The sequence below is a fragment of the Marmota marmota genome, unplaced genomic scaffold (genome assembly GCF_001458135.2).
Source record: "Marmota marmota marmota unplaced genomic scaffold, marMar, whole genome shotgun sequence".
Taxonomy (NCBI): Eukaryota; Metazoa; Chordata; class Mammalia; order Rodentia; family Sciuridae; genus Marmota; species Marmota marmota.
The window spans coordinates 13,542,558-13,567,039 of NW_026000242.1; positions in this window are offsets into that span (position 1 = coordinate 13,542,558).

Genomic DNA, 24,482 nt, shown 5'->3' on the forward strand with positions numbered 1-24,482 from the left:
TGTGTAGGCCAAGGGCCAAAGTGTTGGTGCCAAATTCAAAGTAGAGTTAATCCTAAATCAGACTCCCTTCCACTGGTGATTTCTGCAGAGTTTTCATATTGTTACCTACAGGCTCAACCCTATCCCCCACACTCCTACCCCAGTCAGCCAGTCAATGCTAAAATAGGGAACACCCACTAAATAAAAATACTTATCCAAAGAGGAAAAGACGTAGTGGTGATCAGAAAAGGTTTTTGTAAGACTTCGTTTGAACTGAGTCTTAGGAGATCTTTTAAGACTTTAAGGTGCCTTTGTGGGTGGGTGGAACACCTGGTGAGAGAGAACTTTTGAGGCCTCTGCCTGGAAAGGGTGGTATGAGATAGGCACTTGGGATGGGGCACCTTGTTGCCTGATGCATAAATGGTACAGGAGCATGGAGCTTATCACATCCAGATTGTGGGTGTAAGTAGAATACAGGACAAAGGTGAGAGAGCTGAGGAGAGCAGAGCCCAGTGTCAGGATTCCTCTGTGATGGCAAGAATTTGGGACTCACTCTTACATACTAGAGAAGTCATGGAGGGATTTTAATCAGGAAAGTTTTGCACTTTCCAAAGATCATTATGGGAGCATACAGTCAAAGGTTCACTGGAAGCTGAGAAACTCTTGGGAAACTCAGATAGTGGTGGTATAGGAAGGTGATGTTGATCATCAGAATCAAGGCAGGAGTGGTGCATATGGAAAGGGAAAGATGAGTGGGAAGAGAATTAACATGTGGGAAGTACAGGATTCAGTAACCTGTGTCTGAGGTTTAGAGGTAAGCATAGGGTAGCATCTAGGTTTCTGGCTCTAGGTGGTTTATGTCCCAATTTAATTCATAGGGATAGGAAATACCAGAGGATAAGTCTTGGGAGAGCCCATGCCGAGTCTTATTATGGGTATGGGGAGTCTGAGGTACCTGTAGGACATGCAGGTGGAGATATCCAGTTGGTAACTGGCTGTCTGGGTCTGGAGCTCAGAAGAAGAGTCCAAGCTAGGTGGTAGTCCATGGGTTCACTCTTGGATTCCAGATTTCTAATCAGGTCTTTTTCCTCCACTTCTACCTGCTTTTGTCACACAGCCCCAATTCATTAGAATGGGTTGAAAAATGACACAGATCGTAAGGTCTTCAATGCCTCAACACCAAATTTCTGTGCAACTCCCCAAACCTCTCCTACTGATCCCATGCCAATTATCTGCAATTTAACAGGAGAAAATATCTATTAAACTCTGGGCTAGTTCCAGTTGGTAATGATGAGATTTTATGCAGCCACAGCCAATCTGGGGTGAGAGAGTTATCAGTTTGTTTGTTTGTTTGTTTGTTTGTTTTCATGGTGGTGGTGTTTTGTTGGTATTTCAGATGTGACGTGACCTAAAGCAAAGGGAAAATTATGTGCAAAGCTCAAGACACTAGAAAGATATTAGCACATTTGGGACTGTAAATAGATATTGTGAGGAGGTGGGACAGAAGTGGTAAATAGACATGAGGTTTTGCAATGTCTTATAAATTATCATAAATATTTTGGAACAGAGAAGTAGCATGACTCAACTTAAACTTTAGGAAAATTACTCTAACTTCAACATTATGGCACAATTTCAGGCAGAGGGGATAAATCCAGAAACTGAAGACCAAGCAGAAAGCTGTTGTAATAGTTCAGGCAAGAAATAATGATGACCTGGCCGAGGGTGGCAGCCTTGAGGACAGAGAAAAATGGAGAGACTTGAGAGTTTTTCAAAAAGTGCCCAAGTGGACTTTATGCTAAGAATGCAAAGATGGGTCACTAGTAGGAAAGATACTCCATTGATTTACATAAATAGAAAAATACAAGTATTATCATAGATACTAGGGAAGCATTTTGATAGAATTTAAAATCTATTCTTAGTTAAGAAAATCTTAGTTTGGATCAGGAATGTCTCCAAAAGTTTCATGTGTTGAAGACATGATCCCAAGTTGGTGGCGCTTCTATCAGGAGGTGTTGGAAACTTCAGGAAGTAAGGCCTAGTTGGAAGAAGTAGGCACTGGGAAAGTGTCTTTGAAAAGTGTGTGTTTTTCTCTCTCTCTCTCTCTCTCTCTCTCTCTCTCTCTCTTCCCCCTCTCCCTTCCTCCCTGTTCCTCATGAATTGATTCTTTGTTTAATTTTAGTTGTAGATGGACACAGTACCTTTATTTTATTTCTTTAATGTGGTGCTGAGGATCAAACCCAGTACCTAACCTGTGCTAGATAAGTGCTCTACCACTGAGCTACAACTGCAGCCCTGAAGTCAGCAGGTCTAATCTACCACATCCTTTCCACCATGATGTTCTGCCCTGCCAAAGACCTGAAGCAAGGGGACAAAGCTACCGTGAACTGAAACTTTGAAAACTTCACCCAAAATAAATCTTTCTTTCCTCCTTTAAAAAGAAGGATGAGGAGGAGGAGGAGGAGGAGGAGGAGGAGGAGGAGGAGGAGGAGAGGAGAAGAAGAAAATTAAGTAGTGCTAATCCTGATTTCAAAGATCAGAATAGGTAACACTGAAAATATATCTTTATTTCAGAGGATACAATTGTGGACAAACAGCACACAGACTTGCTTATGATAGAATTTGCTGGATTTAGACCAGATTCTTTGGCAATTAAACTTCAGTGTCAACCTAAAAGATTTCCTTCCGTGCTGTGTCCCATGGGTATGATCTCTTTCTTTTTGTTGAAAGTTTAATCTATAGCGGTAGTTCTCAATGTTTTTTATATCTGTTTGCACATTTTCAATATACAAATTTCGATACCATGATTAAAATAATTAAATGACAAAAAATGTGGGAACTATAGGATTTTTGAGTAGTAAGTCCCCTGAAGCACTAAGACATCTCTATCACCTGAGATCTCCACCTACGTTTACCTGGCAAGACAAGAGCCTCAAGGCCTGGCATACCAACCAGGGTGTTCCAGCTCTCAAGCACATGATATATGCAAGTGGTCAGGCCCCAGGCTTGTCTGTAGGATGAACGTAGCAGGGAGAGACCGTTGGCAAAAAGCCCCAAAAGAGACTCTTGAGAGATATAAAAAAGCAAGCCTTTAAAGAACCCACCATGAGTGTGTGTGTGTGTGTGTTGCTGGGAATCAGAACCCACCCACCTATTATTGTCTATACTTTAGAATACTGTTTTCCTGACATTGTCAGATGGCACAGTCATATCCACTTTACAGATAAGGAAACTGAGACCCAAAAGTAAAATCTCTTAAGTGTATTAGTTACATATTGCCAAATAAACCTAAAATACAGTGGCTTAAATCAACAATAAATATTTATTCACTCCTGTAAACACAGAAATGTTCTGTGGTCAAATGAGTTTAGGAAACATTGGATTTAAAAAGTTATCCACTTTCTCCTCATTGTGACTCTCCAAGCATAATGTAACCTTGAGATCAAGTTGGGAAGTAGTGTCTTCTCTAAACTGCTGAAAGCTCTGGATAGAAGTGTTCTGAGCTGGAAAGAGAAGTTAATGATCACTTTACAGAGAAGAACAGGGAGAGAAATCAGAGGAGAATAGCCACAAATGTAGAACTATCTAAATTATACTGGCCAAACTGTCAGAGGTCTGGGCTCTGCACTGCTTATTTTAGTAGGCTATGTAGTCACACTCACATCTTCAGTAGATGTCTTTATCCAGATCCCTCAGGGGAGACCCATTGTTATTGTTCAGTTTATTCTGAGAGTAAACTGATGTTACAATGTAAAGCCTACGGTATACAAGTTGTAATCCTGTGCTTTTGCACCTCAATGCAATTCAATGTAAATATTTTAAACTCTAACAGTCTTAGAGTTCATTACCAGGCTACACAGTAGAATCACCTAGAAACAATATTAAAACAGAGTCATACCTGGGCTTCACTCCAGGTCAACTAAATCAGAATCCAGAATCTCTAGGATGTGAAGCTCAGAGACCATTAGTTTTTAAAATCTCCCCTAGGTGATTCTAATGAGCAGCCAGAATTTAAAACTGTTCTTCCTATTGCTCTTGTTCCAGAATATTCTCTCTCTCCCTTCTCTTCCAGATGTTACCCTGAGCCAAAGCACCAAGGTTTATAATAACCTTAAAACTATTTTTCTCTTCTCAGGACCTGACATGTTGTTTTGCTTGGTGCATAGTTGTTGATTTGAGTTGCAGGCTTTTCCCAAAGAGCACCATTACCCCCTGCCATTTCCCTGATTTTAGTCTAAAAGAACACAATCAGGCAGTGGCTCATGTCTATAAGCCTGTAATCCCAGCAGCTCCGGAGGCTGAGGCAGGAAGATCATGAGTTCAAAGCCAGCCTCAGCAACAAGTGAGATCCTAAGCAACTTAGCAAGACTCTGTCTCTAAACAATCAAAAATAAATAAATAGGGCTGAGGATGTTGCTCAGTGGTTAAGCACCACTAGGTTCAATTCCTGGTACCAAAAAAACAACATCCACAACAACAACAACAACAAAAAACCCCACAATCAATTGGGAGAGAAAGCATGACTGGCCAGGGATTCTTCTTGATGCTTCTTCTTGGTGCTTTTAACACTTGATTGACATTGGGAATATGTTTTTACATGTATTTATCATTGATTAGGTGGGCCTTAAGATTCAAATTGATACTCAACAAATCTCTCTGGGATTTTGAGACACAATACTAAGTAGGCCATCTGAAGTCGAAGGGGAGTCTGGCTGAAAAACAAAAACAAAACAAAGAGAAAAACCACCAGAGACAAGAACTTTAAAGATGGCAACACGGCCTCAGTGACTTATCATACACTTTTTAAGGCAGGATTCATCTCAAAAGCTAATGTGAGAAGATAGTTTCTTTGTTTGAATCTGTGGGTTAAAACTAAGCTTAGGGGAAGACAACATATTGGTTTGAAAGGCTTTGGTCATCGAAAAACATTCAAATTGTGATTATTTACAGAGCAGGACAGATGAGAAGTAAAGTTGGAAAGGAAAATTGTCTCTGTATAAGTTTTTATAATTATTGGTTTGTGAACCATGTGTATTTTTCATTTATTCAAAAAAAAAAACAAAATATAATCAATTCTGCTGTGTATCAAATGAAAAGGCATCATAGGATTAATAAATTGATTGCTTCGGACCATTAGTATTTATTTTGCTTTTCAAGTTTAAAGTAACTGAAAACTAATGTCTTCCACATTGCTGAATGAGTTCACAAAAATCACACACATTCTTTGCTTTTTTTTCCCCCCCTATCTTCTTTTTGCTGGCTTCCTGGGACACTGAATGCAGGACTCCAGGAGGTCTGGTACCCAAGAAATAGGCCAAAGAACTGTGTAATAAGCCAGAAAAAATAGGAAAAAATTCAGTCAGATGGAAGAATCTCACATTGAGTAAGGAAGCATACCAGATTGGAAATGATCAGGCTGACATTTTCCTGACCAAATTGGCTTGATGTACAGCAGATCTGTCCAATTGGGCAGAACTATCTCAAAGGAATCAAAGAAGCCAATGTAAGCGGAGAATAATTGCTTGGAGGCAGCCATTGTGAGCAGAGCACAGGCCAGCCTCCACACAGGTGTGGCTGCAGCCCCCGACTGTAGCCATGTGCTCTCTCACCTGTTCATGAAACTTTGCATTCCCTTACCTGGGAACTATTCCAGGATGAATGACGGAGAAGAAGCTGCTGAGCAGGGAGCTGCACCACCTCACAACTTACCTGATCAGTATCAGGCCCTTCTAAGAGCAGGAGGGAGAGAGCATAGAAGCCAAAGGGGGCTGTACAGAGAGAAAATCAGAGTCAAGTCCTGGGAAAGGGTGGACCATGGGGTATGGCTTCCAGGGACCATGCTAGGAGGAAAACTGTTTACTTGAGCACGCCACAGCCATCAAGAGGTAGGACCAAGTCTACCCCTCTGTGCTTCACTCAGAAGATATAAATACAGCTGGAATAGTGAGCACGTCACTTGGAAACTAGGATTCTTTGCTCTTGGTGCACTTCATTGGGAAGAGCTGCAGTGGCTCTCATCGGCCAACTTTCAGTGCCTCCTCAGCTCTTTCAGTCCTTCCTTCCATGGTGAAGTTTCCACAAGAGTGGCTCTACAGCAGTCACTGCCCCTGAGACCGCCTGGGGCTGTTAAGAGGGCAAGCTGTGGGGCCAGCTGCCGGAATCCAAGACCTCTGCTTGCCAGCCTGTGATTGTGTCAGTCAGGGTTCAATGGTCACAAGTGACAGAAACCAATTCTGGTTAACTTTAACCCAAACAAAATTTATTAGACGGATGCTGGATAGTGGCTCTGGAATCAGGTAGGACAGGAGCCAGGATGGCCCCGATGTCATCTTATCCTGGAGCTGCTGCTGGAGTGAATCCTCTCCCACCGTTTTCCCCATGGATCTCTCTCTCTCTAGAAGCCCAGGGAGGAGAGTTTGCTTATCCAGACTGGTTGCTCGTCTGCCCCCTAGACCAGGGAAAGGTGGGAAACATGATTAGCACTCATACCAGAGCTGCCCAAGCCTGGGAGGAGACTCGAGCTGAGGGTTACAAAATCCCCATATATGTTTACCTTAGTAGGATTGAATAAGCTACTTTCCTTATCTAAGTCTCAGTTTCTTCACATGTAAAATGATTACTAGTATTTACCACAAGGTTGTTGTCAGGAATTAATGAAATAAGGCAGGGCAGATGCTCAGTGCTTGGCAGAAAGTTAGTCCTTGGCACATCTTAGCTCCTCTTGTTAGTAGTTTGGATTCTCAATTGGACCAAACCTCCAATCTGAGGTCCTCTGTCTGCCTGGGGCTGCTGTTTTCCTGGAGCTTCTAGAAGGGCAATGTTGTTGCAAGGTGGTCTGGTTCATTTTGACCTCTCAGAGCCCAGGAATAGGTTCTGTGGTCACTACTCCTGCCAGATCCCACTACACATCCCATCAGGGAGAGGGATCCCTGTTCTTCAAAAGTGAGTCTCAACATCCCTGTTTTTTCCTTGGGATGTCCCTGAAGGATCCCCACCCCCACCTCAAGTTCCTAGCAACACCTTCCGTTTTGGAAAATAAAATCATTCATTCCAACAATTGTATTTTAGTATGTTGATCCCCTCTTGTCAGCAGGAACAGAAAACCTGATTTACATCAGTCAGTCACCCATAATCTCTCTCTTCACACAGAAGGCTATAAACATGCCCCAGCTGCCCCCTGCCCCACCACCTGTGCCTCTGCTATCTCCAGACAAAATGAACAAATCTCTTGAGCTATTTCTCAGAGGTGTTGTTTCTTAACTTCATAATTCATTTAGCAGCTTGGGAAATCATGCATCCAAGGCATGCACACAGACTTCTGCTCTGCCCTAACACAGATGCAGATGTCCACAGTGCCTTCTCGGTTCCAGGAGTTCTGTTAGCCATTGCCCTTTGTCTCACAGACATCTGACTCTCAGAAAGCTCCAGTGTTCAATATTTCACTAGCTTGATCACCTTTTCACCACTGCTCCCACTCTGGTCTGCTTCTTTGGCTAATTGAAAGCAGCAAATCCACTGTCTTATTCTACTGCATAAAAAGAGACCTCCTTTAAACACACACACACACACACACACACGTGTGCGTGTGTGTGTGTTGTGTATGTGTGTGTGTGTCGCCCATAATGCCTCCTTTCTTCACCACATTATGAAATACACAGTGCCATATTGGAGTATTGACATACATAATTTAAGCAGTTTGTAGATCAGGGTTTGTGCAACTGTTTGTACAGTTCAAAATTATAATTCTGACCATAGAAACAAAGAGGATGCCAGGTTTTCAATCTTTCTGTTTAAGTAAACCCAGTTCACCAAAATCTGACCCTTCAAAATTTGTGTATGACCTCCAGGATTCCTCCTTTCAGTCCCTCCCCCATTTTGCAATGAAAGCTGTCTACAGTGCAGATCTGATGGTGTCTACCTCTCAACTTCTCTGCATGCTTCCCACTCCATGATCCCTATCCCAACCCCTGCAAATCCAGGCTTTTCCTTTGTCCCAGCAGTTCAAATTCCTTACCAGACGTTATGTTCTGGCTCCTGCCCTCCTCCACCTCTTCCCTCACCTCCTCCAGTTCATCCAGTGGTGTGTGCGCATCTTTGCTTTGGCCTCTCCCCCAAACTCTCAAGCCTGGGTTTGGGTCACTTCCCTCACTCCAGTCAGAACACAACCTGAACACAGGGCCTATGTCCTTCTCAGCTGTAGCCCCAGTTACTAACCCAGTGCCTAATCCAAATAGCTTCTTTGTGATTACTGACTGAATTGTGTGAATGAATAAGCATGGTAGGAATGGGCATCGATATACCGAAAGATGGTTTTCTTCACAAGAGGACTTGAAGCTACATTCTCAGAACAGCAGAACAAGCCCACCTGAGAACTATTCATTCACAGGAGATGAATATTATGGTGAAGGAAACCAGTAACAAGTAAAATGGATTAGTGATAAGGAGGAAACAGTGCTAATAGGAGCCAATTAAATCAACCAACTTATTCATTCAGAAAGCATTTACCAAGCATCTATAGAGTGCCTAGCCTAATGTTAGAACCCCATGAGGAAAGAAATAAGAAAAGTCCCTGCTCTCAAAGAACTCAGGTTTTAACAGGAGGCAAATGTGTAAAATATTAATAACTAAAAATAAAGAACACTATCAACAACATTATGATTACCTTTTGTTGAACATCTCCTACATCCTGCATCCTATCATAGTCATTTTACAGACACTGTTTCAGCACATCTCTGAGCCGGATGGTGGGAAAGGAAGGGGCAGCTATCAAGAGGACACTGCAGTATGAGCCAAGGCTGGGTGCTGGGCAGGTCGGGCTGCCTCTCTGGCTTCAGTTGCAAGTCCTTCAGCAGCCTTGGGTCAGCCAGTGTGGCCTGCCTTCAGCTGGACCTGCGGCTAAGCCCATCAATCTTGCATCCCAGGCAATCTACACTGGGGCCTTAGCAGGACCTGTAATTAATCTGGCTGGAAACAGAACTTATTTTTACACCTCTTCACATTAGTCCCCACAGACCAGGCCTGAGCACAAAGTGAGAAAATGTGAATTGATCACAGCTGTGAAACCACGGTAATTAGTGCATTGTGCTGAAACTCTCATTTCTGTGGCTCAGAACCCCTGGCTTTCAGGACACAAGTGATTATTAACACAAATACCTATGCCCCAGTCTTCCACCTTGGTGCCAGGACTGGGTCAGCTGCCCCTGTCTATTTAGGAGTCATTAGATGGAGGTCTCTGCTAAAAGCTGCTACAACCACAACCAGAGGCCAAATGTCTATGAATGGGGTGAGAGACAGCATCTGAGGGCTTGTGGCATGGTCCCTGACATCAGATCATGAAGTCTGATCACCAAGATCCAAATCCCAGCATTTACTTCTTAATTTTGTAACCTGGGACAAGTATTTCATCTCTTTGTACCTCTGTTTCCTTGTTGGTAAAATGGAAATAACATCATAGAACAGAACTCCTCAAACTATTCTGACCTTAATGTCAAATTTTTGTTTACTGTTATTTTTCAAACTTGGTCAGATTTTTTTTAAGGATAAAAAAATAAATAAAATACCAGAGCGATTATCACACCCTTGGAGGTTGCAGCAATATCAAATTGCTAAAGAAAAATGTTTAAATGCTTATTCTAAACCTGTGCACTTATAATCATGAACCATTTAAAAATGGTTTCAGCACCAACCCACAGATCCCACTCTAAGAAGCATAGCACCTAGCACAGAGTAAGGGTGAGTACGTGTCAGCTGCTATGATTATTTATTATGAGTTCCCTTGTACATGCAGAGATAGAATGTTGGCCTTTTGTGGGCTGGCACTGTATCTCAGTGGTAGAGTGCTCTCCCAGCATGCATGATGCCCTGGGTTCAATCTTTGGCATCTCAAAAAATAAAGGGAAAAAAAAAGAGTTGGCCAGTCATAAAGTTCCATCAAGCAAATGCACTGGGAGAGAGAAAAATAATCTCCTAATCAATGACACTGTTTGTTTACTTTTTACTGGCAAGACTCTGACTAAAAGTTATTGCTTAAATTTCTTGGCATTTTTATTCAGAATTGTGTAATTTCTGCATTTTTAGTGGTCTCTGGAGGATACATATTTCCTTTCCTAAGGACCCCTGGATGACAGGGCTGATTCAACCGTGGATGAGTTTCTGTGGCCTATTATGTTGGCCTTATCCTCTCCTGGGGATTCAAGTTCCCTGAGTGTAATACAAATGAGCCAAAGACACTTCTTCACACAGGCTTAGACCCGTGAGCTCGAAAGTCCACTGGAACTAAACTAAAATGTTTACATGTCAATGATTCAAACACAGTCCATATAGAGCCTTCTAGCCATTTAGGGTCTGTCAGCTTCACCTACCTCAGGAAGCTTCACCCAACATCTACCAGCATAAATAAGACCCACCCCGTTACTATGAAGATCCCAAGCAGTCCTTCTGAGCTCTCTAACCCAGAGACTCTGCTAGGCTGCACCTCCACATTACCTAGACATGTAAGCCCCTTCCATGAGATCTTCTGTACCTTCCTCCTCTTCTGGATGGTGGCCCCTGCACTGTTGCCTCTCCCAGAGAGTTTCACGTTGTCAGGGATTTCCCCAACAGGCAGACCTGTCAAAGCACTGCCTGAATAAAGCCTGTGCATGCTACTGCCACCAAGTGGTCACATCTTTCCTCTGACCAGCCCCCAAATCCCACACATCTCACACACTGAGGGGATGGTCAGGTTTTTTCCCCTACTTTGAATTTTAGCACATAATGCCTAAGTGATATGCAAGGCTGAGCCTGAGCACACTGGTGACAGAAGAAAAATCCTATTGGTTGCACCTTCCTCCTATAAGAGGCTGGAATTTGAAATCAGAAAATCTGTTTTTAAGTCCTTGCTCTGTCTTGCTGGCTGGGTAGCTGGGCAGACCACATGCCATTTCTGAGCCTTCGTTTTCTCAGTGAGAAAATGAGGGCCATAATGTGCATCTAAAAAATGTAGGACATGAATTAATGCACATGTTGTATATACACAGTTCCAGGTAAAAGATTCAATAAATGGTCCCTGCAGTCATCATTATTACTATAATTTTTCTTCTGTAGATGGTACCTCAATCTCCAGACCTAATCCTCTTTGAAGATATCAAAAAAATTGACAAACCTTCACCTAGATTGACTAAGAAAAAAGGAAGACTCAAATCACTCAAATCAGAAATGAAAGATTATAGGAGAAAACTATGGACAATTATGTACCAACAAACTGAGTAATCTAGATGAAACAGAAAAATTCCCACAAACACAAAACCTAGACCGAATTATGAAGAAATAAGAAAAATCTGAATAGACCTATAACTATTAAGACTGAATTCATAATCACAAATCTCGCAACAAAGAAAATTCCTGGACTAGATAGCTTCCCTACTGATTTCTATAAAACATTTAAAGAATAATTAACACCAATCCTTTACAAGATTTTCAAAAACAAATGAAGAGGAGGAAACTCTTCCCAATTCATTCTAGGAGACCACAAGAGCCAGACAAAAATGTACAGATTGGTATCCCTTATGAGTAAGGATAGAACAATTAAAAAAAAAAAACTCAAATTCTTCTGTTTTTAAAAAATTACTCATCATGACCAAGTGGGATTTATTCCTGGAATGCAAGGATGATTTCAGCAAACAAAAATGAACCAATGCAATAACAAAACAAAACAAAGGGAAAAACCCCAAATGATTATCTCAGTCATTTGACACAGTTCCACATTCTTCCATGATTTAAAAAACACTCAAAAAAATAGGAATAGAAATTCCTTCAACATTTATGTTTTATTAGTATAACACATGGAGTCGTATTCAGTGACTAGAGACTGAAAGCATTTCTTCTTAAATCAGGAATCAGACAAGGATGCCTGTTTCACCACTCCTATTAAACATTGTACAGATAACCCAAGGAATCTATGATTCAAAATCCCCAACACATTTTTTGCAGTAATAGATAACTCTCCTAAAATTCATAGGGAACCTCCTAGATCCCTAAATAGCTAATACAATCTCTAAAAATAATAAAATTGAATGATTCAAACTACCTGATTTCAAATTTTGCTACATAGCTACAGTAATAATCCAAACTCTGTGGCACTGGCATGAAGACAGATATACAGACCAGTGGGACAGAATCGAAAGACCAGAAATAAAACCTCACATATATGGTCAAACCATTTTCAATAAGAGTTCTAAGATCATTCAATGGGGATAAGGCAATCTTTTCCATAAATTGTACTGGGGAAACTGAATATCCACATGCAAAAGAATAGAGTTGGATCCTTGCTTACCACTATTTGCAAAAATCAAATAAAAGTGGATCAGAGACCTAAGGTTTCAAATTATAAAACACTTAGACTAAAACATAGAGAAATCATGACATTGTATCTGACAATGATTTGTTGGAAATGACACCAAAAACACAGACAATAAGAGAAAGACTAGACAAATAATAGGGCTGAGGTTGCGGCTTAGTGATAGAGCGCTTGCCTTAGCATATGTGGGGCCCTGGGTTTGATCCTCAGCACCATAAAAATAAATAAACAAAATAAAGGTATTTGTCCATCTACAACTAAAAAGAAAAAAAAGAGAATAGACCAATAAGACTTAGCAAAATTTAAAAGCTTTTGTGCCTCAGAGAAAGGCAGCTTTGGAAAAGTTTGATGGTTCCTCAAAAAATTAAGTGAGAATGTGCCATATGATCCAGAAATTTTATCAATAGACATAGGCCCAAGAAAATTGCAAACAGGGACTCAACAGATACCAGTGTTTTTACAGAATACCACTCTTCACCACAGCCCAAAAGTGGAAGCAGCCCAAATGTTCACCAACAAAGGAAAGTATAAACAAAATGTAGTATATACCCTACAATGGGAAATTCTGACGTGTTCTACAACATGGATGAAACTTGAAGACATTATGCTAAATGAAATAAGCCAACCACAAACGGACAAACATTGTATGATTTCACTTAAATGAAAGATTAGGACAAACATTGTATGATTTCACTTAAATGAAAGATTGGGACAAACATTGTATGATTTCACTTAAATGAAAGATTGGGAGCGGTGGCTCACACCTGTATGCCCAGAGGCTCAGAAGACTAAGGAAGGAAGACTGCAAGTTCAAAGCCAGCGTCAGCACCTTAGTGAAGCCCTAAGAAATTTAGCAAGACCTTGTCTCAAAATAATAAATAAAAATGGCTGGGGATGTGGCTCAGTGGTTATCTGCCCCTGGGTTCAATCCTGGTATTAAAAGCAAAACAAAACAAAACAAACAAACAAACAAACAAAAACACTTTAATGAAGTAACTAGAAAGGTGGGTGGCAGAGGATAGGAGGAAGGGAGAATGGAAAGTCATTGTTGTTAACAGGACACAGAGTTTCATTAAAGGTGGTAAAAAGGTTCTAGATATGGATAGTGGCAATGGAATGCAAAACAATACCAATGAACTTAATACCACTGAATTATGCACTTTAAAAGGATCAGAATGATAAATTTGTCTTATGGTTATTTTACCACAATTATAAAAAGAGACAAAAGGAAATTATCTTGTTTAGGTATTCATACTTAGTTAATAAAACTATGTATAAAAGTGAAGAGATGATTACCAAAAATAGGAATGAAGTCCTGATACATGCTACATACAACCTTGAATACACTTAAAAAGTGAAAAAAGATAGAGAATGGAAGACCATACATTTTATGGATCTCATTTATAAGGAATGTCCAGAAAAGCAGATTGGTGGTTGGCTGGTGCTCATGTAAGGAGTGACCACCAACAGGTAGTGGGTTCTTTGTGGAGAAGTGAAAATATTATGTAATTAGATAGTAGTGATGGTGGTACAGGTCTGTGATTATACAAAAGAATTCTAAAGGCACTTATTATATGATAGTGGATTATCTGAATAAAGCATCCTAGATTCCTTCAGGGGCATCACCTATCAAGTTAAAAAGAAGGTTTCGCTCTTTACCCAGTGTAATTTGTAACTGAATAATTTAAAAAGAGTGTTCAAATGCTTCTTTCCAAGGTGACTTATCTCAACTAAAACAGAGGTGCACCTGCAACTTTTGAACAGCAACTTTCTCACTAAAATAAGAACAACAAAAAACTCAGTTTTCCTTCTCTGAGTGTTCCTGTTGCATGTTTTTACAATGGTGAATGGAACTTCTATGAATTAAACCATTAAAACCTTCTAATATTGCCCTTTACACTTCAATTCTGGTTTTGAAGGATAGTTTTATCTCTGCTGGGAATTTATTTCCCCATCAATGCTTGATGGGATTTTTATCTGGGAGTTTTCCAGATAGCTTGGTTCCAGAATTTTTCAGATTATCTGGTCCAGATGTGTGGTTTTATTTCAGTGATTAAAAAAAAAGAAAATCCTGTCTGATGAGAGCCCCACCCCTTTTGCATGAGAATTTTACAAGATTTTATTGCTTTACAGGGAAGTTTGGGGTAAACCCAGAACTGTATCTTTAACAGATTACAAATCCTTGATTGAAAATAGGTATAATTGGAATTATGAGTTATGACACCCTTGCACTAGCTAAAAATCTGTGGAGGGAGGAGGCTGTGGTGTAATTTCTGATATACCCTGAGGATGTAATTTATAATATAGAATAATGTAAATGCACAGGAAATTGACAGGGAGAATATATGTGAGTCAGCAGTGAGGAAATAAAGGGGGCTTCAACTTTTACTCCTTTTACCAAAATATATTTTCTTATTATAAGACAAGCAAAGGAAATCCCAAGATAAATAACTTTTGGGGATAAGTAAGGGGAAAAGTCAAGATAAATTAGCTTAGAGGAAAAGTATTGACTCATATGATTGTAAATGCCAAAGGCAAGGTAGACTTTACATGTGATTTGATCAGATTCTCCTTCCATTTTTTCCCTAGTCTTTCAATTTCACCCCCTTCAAGCATTGGCCTCACCTTTAGATGGCTCTCTTTGTTAGAGTAAAAGATGGAGCAGTGTCCAGCACAGAATTCACACACATACAAAATCAAGAAGAGAGTTTTGTATTCCCCAACCACTGAACCAAAGTCCTAGACTTTTATTTTGTCAGAATCCCCTGCTCACTCATGAGTTAATCTGTGTACCAAAGCAGATGGGGTTACACCAATAGTCTTGGGTCAATTAAGGCTTGTCCCTGCCCAGCCCCACCCCAAATCCACAGTTGCTATTGGGAAATTAAAGGCAGAGAAGAGGCCCCACACTCATTAAAGCTCCTGTTGCAATCAGTGTTTTTAGTTGGACCCTGCCATTATTTCATACTTATTGAAACTCGGGTACTGCAGAACTATTTGAGAGCCCTGATCAATTCAGATGTTTCATGCCCCGTCTATACTGGCACATCCTAACACAAGCCCTGTTGCTGTAACCAGAGGCCCAGGAATTTCATGCCAAGCCGCATATGAATGAGTTGGAGTTTACTATGATTGGGTGCTCTTAAACTAGGCAGATTTAGCTAATTAGACTGAAAACAAAAAAGGAAAAATGCACGAGCTAAGGGTGCAAAGCCAAACTCCTCAAAGATTTTGTTATCCTTGTGCAAAATGAGGAAGTCTCTACACAAACCTCAGACTGTGCAGAGGAGGAGGCTGAACACTTTGATTCAGGAAATTTCACCAAGGCTGACAAGAGTGGGCCCAGGTCAGGAATGCTGCATAATAAAAATCTGATGCCACAATCTTCCTCTTAATCTGCTCTACTTATTTTTTCACTGATCCCAAACCTGCTCTCAGACACCCTGCCATGAGGCTTTCCACTATTCATGACATTTAGCCTGTCCTCATCCCACCTACTCAGCAAATCTCCTGAGATTTACAGACTATCTGTACTCCACTCCCCCTGCTATTCATATCTGCTCAGTCTTTCCATCAGTTTCTCTCACAGTGGCTTCATCCTCCCAGTGCCCAGTATTCTTGAGCCCAGGTCAGTATGGCCTTCTCTGCAAAGACCCCCTCACATAAACACTCCATGGAGTTTTCTTCTAAATCTAAATACATGGAATGGAGGCTATTAAATGATGCCTTAAACATTGCACTGAGGTTGGTGCTGGAATATAGGGAACACCTGATTGTCTTGTTCCTTGCTTTAACCAAAATTGTGGTCTAATTGGAGACTCCAGTGGCATTTTGGGGTTTTGAGGATAAAGATTCCTGTCTTCTCTTCTGCTCTCCACTCAGTACCCAGCACAGGACCTTTGTGGTGTCTCTATTTTCGGCTTGGTCCTCACTGGCAATTTCCCATGTGTTAGGGTTTGAATGTACAGTGACCCTAAAAAGTTCCTATGTTAATGTAGGAATATTCAGAGGTGAAATGATAAGATGCTGTAACCTAATCAGTCAATCCCAGTTTGAATGGATTGACTGGAGATAACTCTAGGATACTATAGCTAGCTATAGTAAAGTACAGAGAACTCTGTAGTATAATTTTGTTAGAGTCTGTAAACAAGTCTGGATGGCGCCTGGCAAAATGCCAGAGGGAGTGGTTTGTGAAGTCACGCCAGCGAGCCATTAAGTGTGGAGATTCCTTATTGGTTGACTGATGTATCTAGTTTATGCTAATTAAGATAATCTGTGCAAAATGTATAAATACCTCTGTTGTCCTACAATAAACGGCTCCCACTCCTGCTCTATCAAGGTACACAAGTTGTTCGTCACCCCCCATTATTTTGCTGCAGCCCGACTGCGGCATAATTTAAGGTCTGGTATTGTGATGCCTCCTGCATAAGTTTTCTTGCTAAGAATTGTTTTGGCTATTCTGGGTCTCTTATTTTTCCAAATGAATTTCATGATTGCCTTTTCTATTTCTATGAAGAATGTCACTGGAATTTTAATAGAAATTGCATTAAATCTGTATAAGTGCTTTTGGTAGTGTGGCCATTTTGACAATATTAATTCTGCCTACCCAAGAACATGGGAGATCTTTCTATTTTCTAAGGTCTTCTTCAATTTCTTTGTTTAGTGATCTGTAGTTTTCATTTGAAATTGAACCCTCTATCTCTCACCCTGCAGAAAACTCAATTTAAAGTGGATCAGGGACCTAGTGATTTGACCAGAGACCTTGGGCCTACTTGATGAAAAAGTAGGCCCAAATCTTCATCATGTCAGCTTAGGAACAGATTCCTCAACAGGACTCCTAAAGTGCAAGAAGAAAATCAAGGATTAATAAGTGGGATGATATCAAATTAAAAAGCTTTTTTACAGCAAAGGAAACAATCAAGAATGTGAAGAGAGATTCTACAGAAAATCATTGCCACCTGCACATCAGATAGAGCATTAATCTCCAGGATATAAAAAGAACACAAAAAACTTAACACCAAAAAAACAAATAATCAATAAAAGGACAAAGGAACTGAACAGGCACTTCACAAAAGATAAATTACAAATGATCAACAAATATATGAAAAGATGTTCAACATCTCTAGCAATTAGATAAATACAAATTAAAACTACATTGAGATTCCATCCCACTCCAGTCAGAATGGCAATTACTAAGAATACAAGCAACAATAAATGTTAGCGAGGATGTGGGGGGAAAGGTACACTCTTACATTGCTGGTGGGACTGCAAATTGGTGTAACTACTCTGAAAAGCAGTTTGAAAATTCCTCAGAAAATTTGGAATGGAATCACCATTTGATCTAGTTTCCCTCTCCTCAGCATATACTCAAAAGACTTAATATCAGCATAGAAGTGATTCAGCCACATCAACATTTATAGCAGCTCAATTCAAAGTAGCCATGCCATGGAACCAACCTAGGTGCCCTTCAACAGATGAACGGATAAAGAAAATGTGGTATGTATACACAATGGACTATTACTCAGCCATAAAGAAGAATGAAATTATGGCATTTGCCAGTAAATGGGTGGAGCTGGAAAATATGCTAAGGAAAAATAAGCCAATCCCCCAAAACCAAAGGCTGAATGTCCTCTCTGATATGTGGATGTTAACCCACAACAAGGAAGGGTAGAGAGGGAGGAATAGAAAATCTTTGGCTTAGACAAAGGGGAATGAAGGGAAGGGAGGAGGATGGAATAGGAAAGACAGTAGAATGAATTGAACATAACTTTCCTTTGCTGATAAATGAATATATTACCATTGAAATTCTACATTGCGTACAACCACAAGAATCGGATCCTGATTGGAATGGGTTGTACTCCATGTATGTATAATATACATATATATAAGTGTCAAAATACACTCTATTGTCATATATATATGAAAAAAATTGACCAGTACCTAGGTCATTCAGGATCTCATTTGATAAATGGGAAATTACAGTGAATTTTCCTTGTTCTTCTTCTTCAATATAATGCTTTAGGTCAAATAAATCAGAAATATAAGGTCTGGGGTCAGGCCTTATGGGTTGCATATGGAGATATGGGGGATATTTTAGTGTCTTCCTAACCACATTCACGTCTTACTCTATAATGTAAAAGTGTTTTCATGCATACTGCATCCTCTTGTGAGAGGGCAGTGTTACTTTTCCCATCAGCAGGTTAGCTCCACGAGAACAAGAATTTTTACATTTTGCTCACTGTTGTATTTTCAGCATTAGAACAGTGCCTGGCAAACCGTGGCACTCAATGACTATTTGGTAGGTGCAAAAGTGAATGAAGGAATTATCAAATCTTTTATAGAAAGGAGAAATGAGGTACAAATACACTAAGGGGTGAGCTCAAAATCAATGGCTAATGTAATTTGAATCAATAGAAACCTGGGAACACAAAAACATAATTCATCAGAAATTCAGGCAAAGGTATATAAAAAACTATTAAATGGTAGCTATCAAAACTTCATATAAAAATATCAAAGATTGTCTTATGGCCCACGTCTATTTTAATGAATGTCTCATGTACAGTTGAAAAGAATCTGTATTTTTCAGCTGTTGAGTGCTAGTTTTATAAAAATAATCAGAGCAAGTTGATTGATACTGTTGCTCAAACCTTCCATATAATTACTGATTTTTTTTGCCTATTTCTTTTATAATTTGATAAAAGAAAAATATTGAAACTTCCAATCATAATTATAGATTTGCCTGGTTTTTTCCCCAGTTCCATCTGTTTTTATTTTGCACATTTGGAGCTTTGTTATTCTTTGTTATTAGGCACATACACTTTGAGTATTTTTTGTCTTTTTTGATGAGTTGAGTCTTATCATTATGGAATATCCCTCTTTAGTTCTAGTTGTTACAGATCTGGGGCCTTCTGGGAAACTGAGGCAGCATAAAGAACCCCTTCAAACCCCAATTCTTGCAATCAAGTCAGAAATATTTCAGACACATCTCTCAGTAACAGGCATGAGTTTATTACAGGAATAGGAAAAGGGAAAGAGTACACTCTCAAGGGAGACTAGGGTCTGCTACGAGAGGAACAGCATGCCTCTACTGCACTCCAGTTTTATTGAGAGGTCCCAGGAAAGTTTTCAGAGAGTTCCACTCAGGTCAACCTCTCTCTCTCTTAAATATATTTCTCATNCTTCAAAGGAAAAACCCCAATGCCTTTCACTTATAAAATACTATCTTGGCATACAATCTACAAAGGCAAAACTAAACAACAAAAATACTCCATCATACCAAACAAAACCACCAACTTTATATTGTATAAAGCAAAGACTAACATTAAGATATGTAAGGATGCACATTAGCCAGCAAGTCGCCCATAGGCAACTTCAGCAGCAATGAGATCCAATGCACAATTTAGCTCCAACACTTCATCTCAAAAGAAGCTTCCCCCTCCCTACAAGATGCAGGGTGAAGAGGTAGTTTGGAGTTGCTACTGGGGAAGTATTCAGTTTGCCACTTTGTGTCACCCCCAACCTCTTGACCCTTAACTGACAGCAGGATGACATCAGACTTTCAGAACCCACTGCCCTGGCAACTCTAGGTCACCTTGACCCTTGCTGACTGGTTCTAACTGGATTCTTAATCATACATTCCTACAGACTTATTGTTAAGAGGAAATATTCTTATCTCCCTGAGTTTCAGAACCTGGTCACAAAACTCTTCCCCTTTCTCTTCTCAACATTATTTCAAGTTTGCATTTCTCCTGCAGATAACAGGCAGTTTGCTGGGGAATATGAAATAGCCTGGCACAGCTGCAGGTAAATTGCCTCTTGGAAAACATAGCATATGGGCCAGGCATGGTGGTGTAATCCCAGTGGCTCAAGAGGCTGACACAGGAGGATGACAAGTTCAAAGCCAGCTGCAGCAATTTAGTGAGGCTCTAAGCAACTCAGTGAGACACTGTGTCTAAATAAAATACAAAAAATGGCTGGGGATGTGGCTCAGTAGTTAAGAGCCTCTGGGTTCAATCCCTGATACAAAAAAAAAAAAAAAAAATATATGGGGGTCAGCACAGAGGGCCCATTTTATAGCATTATTCCCTTAACTTCGTATTCCCGCCATCTGCATCTGTCTGTCCCCTAACACAGTCACATTCCTTATCTTGAAATCCACTTTTTTATATTGTTATAGTCTCACCAATTTTCATGTTAGATTTTTCTTTGCATTTTTTCACTTTTAACTTATCTGTGCCTTTATGTTTGATGTACATCTTATAAAAAAATTTATAGTTGTCTTAATTTTAAAAAATCTTGATAATCCCTGCCCTTTTAAAAAATATTTTTAGTTGTAGATGGATACAATACCTTTATTTTATTCATTTATTTTTATTTAGTGGTGAGGATAGAACACAGTGCCTCCCACATACTAGGCAAGCGCTCTACCACTGAGCTACAACCTCAGACAGATCCCCACCTTTTAAGTGGTGTTAAGTCCACTAATATTTGTAGTGAGTTGAATGGTATCCCCTTAAATTTATGTCCTTCCAGAATCTCAAATGAGATCTTATTTGGAAAGAGGGTCTTTGCAGATGGTAATTAGTTAAAATGAAAGCAAGCTGGATTAGGATAGACCTAAGTGCAACGACTGATGTCCTTATAAGGAGTTGACAACCAAGGTATGGTGGGTGACATGGGAGACTGAGGCAGGAGAATTGCAAATTCAAGGCCAGCCTGAGCAACTTAGCAAAACCCTTCTCAAAATAAAAATAAAAGGAGCTGGGGATGTAGCTCTGTGTTTCAGCACCCTTGGGTTCAAACCCCAGTTCCAAAAGGAGGAGGAGGAGGAGGAGAAAGAGGAGAGGAAGGAAAGGAGAAGAGTTGACATACAAAGAAAAGAAGGCTCATGATAAACAAAGGCAGAGATTGAAATGACACCGCAACAAGCCAAGGAAAAGTCAATTGCTGCCAGAAGCTAGGAGAGTGGAGGGAAGTGATGATGGTCCTCAGAGCCCCTAAAAGGAATCAATGCTGCCTGACACCTTGATTTTGTACTTCTGGCCACTTCAACCGTGAATGAATATATTCTCTTCTTTTAAGCCACTTTTGTGGCCATTTCTTATGTCAGTTCTAGGAAATAAATACATCTATTGTCACCATTGGTATGATTATTTGTACCTACCTTTCTGTGTCAACTTGACTAGGTTAAGGAATGCCCAGATAGCTGATGAAGCACTGTTTTGGGAAGTGTCTCTGAGGGTGTTTCAGAAGAGACTAGCATTTTAATTAGTAGACTGAGTAAAAATCACTCTCATCAATGTGGTCAGGCATTATCCAATCCATGGTGGGTCCAGAGCATAACAGGAGGAAGGGAAAATTTGCTTTCTCCAGTTGGGACGTCCATTCTCTTCAGCTTTCAGATTCAGAGTTCCTGATTCTGGGGTCTTTGGACTTTGCTATTTAACCCAGTGTCCCTACCTTCTCCACTCACTGGTTCTTGGGCCTTCAGACCCAGAATGAATCATACCACCAGCTTTCCTGGCTCTGTATCTTGTGGATGAAATGCTATGGGACTTTTCAATCTCTATAATTGAGTGAGTCAATTGCCAAAATTTACCCTTCTTTATCTGTCTGTCTGTCTATCTATCATCCATCTCCCTCTGCTTCTGTTTTTCTCTGGAGAAACCTAACATGCCTAACATCTTGCTTTTTATTTCCATATTTCCTATGTGGTCTTTATTTCTTTTTCCTGACCATTTCTTTTAAGTTGTCAATTAAATAGCATTCTTAAGTATGCCATATTATTTCATCTGTTGGTTTTTCACCTATATTTCCGTATTGTGCATATAAGTTATTGCCTTAGGAATGGCCCTTAACTTATTACAGTCTACCTAGAACAAATATTAGAGCATTTCATATATAAGTGAATAAATCTCACAGCAGTATTATTTTAGTAACTCCCCTCTTGTCTTTTGTGCCACTGGTTTCCAGTTTCCTCTCTTTTCAAATCTTTCTCAGTACCAGATGATCTAACATGAGGCTAGGTTTTATTCCTATTTTAGAGACTTAAGCATATTTGTTAGTGTTGGATTTTTCCATGAAATATCTGCGACTTTACATGAGGTAATCTGTTAAGTATGAACTCCTGACAGCATCTCCAGAACTGAGATCCATGGATCTGATAAGGACCACATGACATGGTCTAACCAGTGATTCAAGTGACAGAAAAGAGCATAGTAAGTAGACTGGGTGGGGCAGGGTGTGAGCACTGAGTGGAGCTGGGGAGCCAGCTAGACCTGAGGTCCCAGGGGCTCCTGAGCCTCCCTCTTAAGGATTTTATCCTGATAAGATGGAGGGGGGAAAATACTAAAGGAAATTAAGCAGGGGAGTAGCATGATGTGATTATAGTTTAAAAAGATCATCCTGAGCTGTGAAGAGCCTGGCTTGCAAGTGAGTAAGAATAGAAGCCATAGACCAGTTAGGAGGTCATTGCCTTCCATCTGGGAAGAGCAGATGGAAAAGATTGATTTCTCTGAACTTCCCTGAAAGCCTTTTTGAAAACTCCATTTCTCTGAATCAGTAAGTGTAGTTAATAAGGGAGCAGTCTCAGATCACAGGACGAAAGAAGAAATGCAGGGCCAGCTGTCAGACGTGACAAATTGCATTTACCTGAAGAACTGAAGGAAAGTGGCAGATGGAAGCAGAGATTAGCTCTTTAGAAAGGCTTAGGCCCTTCTCCCTCTGACCCTGCCAATTGACTTGGGCATGCTTAAAGTGGATGAGGCTAAATATGATGGATTCTATTGGTTGCCTGGGCAATAGCTCATTCCAGCTACTCTAAAGTTGAGGAAATCCTCTTCCAAATTAGAAAAGCAGTCTCTGAAGTGAAGCATCTTTGGCTAGGATGCAAACAGTTACAAAAGCACTGGGAAAGCCTGTAAAGCATGTTTGAAGGAAAAATATGCCCCTTTTAAGGTTTGCTGACTTTTTTTCTGAAAGTCAAGACAGGGAACCCCGGGCATTTCCTTTCTGAAACCATCTTCAGGTCCTCACACCACAAACAGATGCTGAGTTGAGAGGACTGAAGAGAGATTGGGGCAGTCTATAGGCCCCAAGGATTAGAAGTAATAGAGAGATAGTCCTGTGTTCCCCATTTCAAGACCCTTCTCTCAGTATAGAAACCAATAGGCCCTACCTATCAGCCCAGACCTACCCCCACACACCCTGTATCCCAGGGTGCAGAGGATGTTAGCTTTCTACCAACAAGAGCCCTCACCCTGCCACTTGCAGATATAGGCCATGCTACAAACAGACACCACCAATTATAAAATATTTGAGAACCTATTCTAATGCAACAGACACTGTGGCATATACTGGAGATACAAAGCTTAGTAACAAAATGGTGTGCATCTGTCCTCATGGAACTCACTTTTTCAGTAAGAGGAACCCAAGAAGGAGAAGTTCCCCAGGATGATCTTGTGCCAGCCCCTATTCTCAGCCCCACTCCTCCCTGCAGATGGTACCAGGTCATGATCACTCCTCTGACTCAGTTTGTGAGACTATATCCTCCTCTTCCTGTCCCTGAGCACTGACTGTGCCATTATCTTGAGTACCCCTGCCCAGAATCAGAAAATCACTGCCCACCTGACACAATGTCCCTGCTGGGTTTATTCTCCCAAATGCCAATGCTGGCCCAACTTCCCTCCAAGTTTCCCAAGCCTCCGAGGTTTTCCGTCCACCTAGATGCTGCTTGAACTAATCCAGTGTTTCTCATTCCACCAGTTTCTGCCTGGTTGTTATGAATCTCAAGCCTCAGTATGCTTCCCACTTAAGTCTACATTAAAATCGTTCTGGCACTTGAATATCACTTTTCCACGCCCTCTACCCCCCCCACCCCTTTTTTTTCTTTACTCTTATTTTATTTTTTAAATCACTAATTTGTCTAGAATTTTCTTCCTCAATGCTGTTTCTCTCTCTAAATGCAACTTCAGTCTCTACCATCTTCTCCCAGGGCAGTGGATCTCAAATCTGGCGACACATTAAGTTCACCTGGGGAATATTATAAAAGTACTGATGCTTTTACCCTACCTCAGACTAATTCAGAATTGCTGGGAGGGAGAATCCAAGCAATAGCACTTTTTTTAAAGGTCCTTGGAGGGGAATCTAATGTGCAGCCAGGCTACAGAAG